Source organism: Aplysia californica, unplaced genomic scaffold, assembly GCF_000002075.1.
Source record: "Aplysia californica isolate F4 #8 unplaced genomic scaffold, AplCal3.0 scaffold00456, whole genome shotgun sequence".
Taxonomy (NCBI): Eukaryota; Metazoa; Mollusca; class Gastropoda; order Aplysiida; family Aplysiidae; genus Aplysia; species Aplysia californica.
Window position 1 is genome coordinate 542,335 of NW_004797726.1, and position 4,206 is coordinate 546,540.

Below are 4,206 nucleotides of genomic sequence, written 5' to 3' on the forward strand. Positions count from 1 at the left end.
CCCCCCCCACCTGCCCCCACCCCCTCTGTGTTTTCAGTCTTTGTGTTTGCTCTTTCAATTGACTATTTGGCCATTATTTTGTCGACGTGCTTTTCTTTTGTCAAACATGTAGGATTTAGAAATCTTCGGGGACAGTGGGCATTTGAGCTGAAGGAGGGTGAGTGGTTTGAGGGCGCGGCGCCACTGTTACCTCCGACGTCTTTTCTTTCCCTCTGTGGTTTCTGTTTGTTCCAACTTCTTTTCTTTCCCTCTGTTGTTTCTGTTTGTTTATCTGCCTTGGGTTGTTTTTTCCCCCTGCACCAAACGACTTGTATCGTGCCGACGTGCTTCTCTTTGCTCAAACAAAACAACAACAAAAAACTGCAGGAAGACAGTCTTCCAGTCGGGACGTGTTTTGCTGTACGTCGTGGTCTGGCCTGCTGGGTCTCCTCAGGTACAGCGTTGTCCTTTGACAGTCTTCGTGAGGAGTCCAGAATCAACAGGCCACTTCGCGTTGATTGGCGCCGCCTAACGCCCTACAGATGCTCGTAAAGGGAAATAACTCAGTGTTGCTCGGATGTCTGGTGCTCTGTTATTGTAATTATTCATTATTAATCGTTGGTGTTTGTGTGTGGAGGAGGGGGGAGGGGTCGGGGGTCTGAACTTTCTACTGACCTACTGGTGTGGTGTTTCAGAAGCCTGCGTCTTCCAACTTATTTGTGCACCTGGTTGTGTTCGTGGTTCGCTTCTTCTCGATTGCATCACACTAAGACTTGAGATAAATTGGGCCGCCCTGCTCGCTTCATCTGTCGGCCCGTATAGCTTCTCTTGTAGTGTCAGTGCGGTTGGCCACGTTTCCTGTCTCAGAGTGGGTGGGCGGGTGGTTGGCGGGTGCTCTGGTGTGGTCTGCTCCTTCTTTCCTATCAAACGCCTATCATCCTTATCAGAAATCTACCCTCCTTATTTTTTATGTTTGTTACGGTACTCGCTTGTAACACCTCTAATCTTCTGGCGCTCATATGACCTTATGCAGTTGCAAGCGCTGAAAAACCTCTACTAAAACAAACTAAACAAGAGTGGGTGGTTGGCGGGTGCTCTGGTGTGGTTTGCTTCTTCTTTCCTATCAAACATCTATCGTCGTTATGGCCCCATCTTCTTTTTTATGTTTGTTACTCTCTTGTAACACCTCTAATCTTCGGCACTTATATGACTTTATTGTCCTGCAAGTGCCATAAAACTCTTAGTAAAACTACAAAAAAAACTATGTCTCAGGGCCCTGTGTATCTTGCAGTGCTGAAGGATTTCATGGTTCTCCTTTCTAATCAATTCAGGCCGTCAACGATGGGCTTGCCGAAAGAAATCATAATTTTAATCTTCATCTATCATTTATCTACCTCCATGTGTACACTCTCACAGACACGCCTGCAGGCTCTCTCTCTCTCTCTCTCTCTCTCTCTCTCTCTCTCTCTCTCTCTCTCTCTCTCTCTCTCTCTCTCTCTCTCTCTCTCTCTCACTCACATAGCCCCCCTTCTCTGCCTGTCTTGTACATTCATAACATACGAAACGGTCTTCAAGGCCGCGTGCTGACTGATGCATGTCTACTGTCTACCCCGGGTAGATGTAACCAGCAGAGCCAGCGCCCGCCTGTTGCTGACTCGCCCGGTATCGATTGCCTTTCAAGTGTTGATTGTTTGTTGTTTGTCTCTGACTGGCCAGCCAATGCCGAGCTAGAACTGCCGGCTGGTGAAACAACGCCACTGGCCCTGCCCGCGGGTTTCTTAGCAACTACGGACATACGGGTGGAAGCATGGGGGGAGAGGGTGGGCTGCTAAAGAGAATGAGGTAGGCTGGATGGATGAGATGATGGAAACTGAGAAGGGCTGAGTTGGGTGTGGTCCGTGGCATCAGCTTGTCCCCGAGGGGTATATTCAAGACTTTTGAAAAGTCGCTGAAAGTGAGAAGAGCGGAGATTATAATCATGTCGTGTCGATCATACCGGGGTAGTAAGTCTGTGTCTTACGAGTTGTCATGGAGAGTGCTTCGGGGGAAACTCGGGTGGAGAGGGGAATGGTGAGGGTGCGAAAGTTTGCTGCGCGTTTTTTATGTGTACCTGTGGCTATACATTAAAAAATTTTAAAGTGTGCTCTCGCGCGTGTACGTGTGTGTGTGTGTGTGTGTGTGTGTGTGTGTGTGTGTGTGTGTGTGTGTGTGTGTGTGTGTGTGTGTGTGTGTGTGTGCGCGCGCGCGCGCGTGTGTGTGTGTGTGTGTGTGAGTGAGAGAGAGAGGGGGGAGGGGGAGAAACAGAGAGAGAGAGAGAACGTGTTTTTAATGAATAATATGATTAAGCTTGGGAAGCTAAATAGGGGGAATTGTGTATTTAGCCATTTGGTTCTAACGAGGTTTAATGTTTGAATCATTGTATTTGAAGTGAGGGACGTTATTTTAATTCTTGTCCACGAATTTCTCCGCAGTCCTAATGAGTTGGTCTCGATATCGTATCATGTCAGAGCGAAGTGAACATACGAAATGCCTGCCTGGGGAGGGGGGGGGGGGTAAATTAATTTCTCTTAATGGTTGCAGGCATGAAATGTGACTTCGTAAGTGTGTGTACCACGGTTTGAACTTTTCTTTTATGGTTTTCTTGCACTGTAATGGAAAGACTAGTACTTATTGGCTGCTCAGGTGTATAGATCTTTCGAGTGTTTCTTTTTATCTAAAGCAAATCAACTTCTGGCTTGGTCTGGCCTTTTGTGTGCCTACTTGCAGTTAACTGTTTCTGAATACCTGACTTACGTAGCTTATTTAGGATAAAGTTTACTTGAAATGGATATCCATTTGCCCATCGCCCGCTTGAGAATGTGAGAAGTCTCTGAGAAATCGATTAGAAAAAAATGTGTTAAAAAGCAATCCATCATAGTTTGTAACTCGCCATTCTTTTATTGACGAACAGCCGAGGTGATGTAGCGTCTAATCAGTTTTGTTGAACCCAGTCAGTGCTTCAAAACGTGCCTGATTTAGGTTTGGGAAAAATTGAAATGCGCTTTGATAAGTAAAGCTATTATTTGTTAACATTTTTCTGAAGCTGTTCCCAAGGAGATGGGCATGAAGTCTGACTGCTATCGGGGGTGATAAGACCAGTGGGTAATTTCTGGCCCGGCGATGGTCTCTGCGTGTGGATGTGCCGAGATGAGTTGCCTTAGCAACAGCTGTCAGAAACGATCTCGAGCCCCTGAGGTGTGTATGTATGGTTTGAAGTGATACGGCTAGGATCAGAAAAAACACACTCTTAACTTACTAAAGTTGCTTAGTTCTTGTGGAGATCACGCAATGAGACCGGGCCGTGCCGTTTTACAATACAAGTAATTTGCAAAATGTTCACATTGCCCCAGTACAGATTAGATAGTAATTGACACCAGTGCTGCTGATGTTGGTCCCTCCCGCTTCTTCGCCACGCCACTGTTCGTTGAGTCATCTCAAATTGTAACGTCGCGTCGCCTCTCACCAACACCAATGCTCTGTGCGAGAATCACCGTGTCTGCGCCATCATCAGAACTTGACGGACATCTTCATTTTCTTGAGTTGCAATAATTGTCGACATCACTTTTTGCTTACCGACTTCATTGTCGGTCATTCTTGTACGACGTACCGGTATTTGAGTGGATGGTCTGGTGGGCCGCGCGAGCGCAATGGAGGTGTCCACGTGGGTGCTCTATGCCTTCTGCCCGTGCCGCAGGGACAAACATCGGAAACATTATGCGGCCCAAACTCCAAGCACTGGCAATACAGCTGCAGATACCAAAGTAATTACAATCTTATTGTGATGTGATTTTGTCTTTTTTTTTTGCTCTTGTTACACTGTATGCTTCTATCTACTATAGTCGCTTTTGAATAAATTTGAAAAGTATCTTCTCAGTGTAGATTGCAGTCGTCATCTTTCGTGTCTGTTCATTCAACGTCTTTGTTGAAAGTCGTATCTCTCTTTGCTTATCCTGGTTTTGAGCTTGTGGCGACAATAGTGTTAGTTTGTTTATAGGTTGATTTTAGAGATTTGAAAACTGTTCATGTTAAAAGATGTGGATTTTTATGTCCACAATATGGTGGGGTGAGGGAAGACAGTTTTTAAAAAAAATGTTAGTGTATGGCTGAAAGAGACACACAGACTGAAAAAAGAGAGAGAGAGAGAGAGAGAGAGAGAGAGAGAGAGAGAGAGAGAGAGAGAGAGAGAGA

At 45.9% G+C, this 4,206-nt stretch overlaps 2 protein-coding genes across 3 annotated transcripts in view; both read left to right on the forward strand.

The window, feature by feature from the left end:
- Positions 1 to 4,206, forward strand: part of LOC101857271 (triple functional domain protein) — a 186,628-nt gene that overhangs the window by 179,400 nt on the left and 3,022 nt on the right. The gene's annotated exons all lie outside the window — the stretch shown is intronic.
- Positions 1 to 4,206, forward strand: part of LOC106012675 (ATPase family AAA domain-containing protein 2) — a gene marked incomplete in the record, with an annotated part of 64,048 nt that overhangs the window by 57,525 nt on the left and 2,317 nt on the right.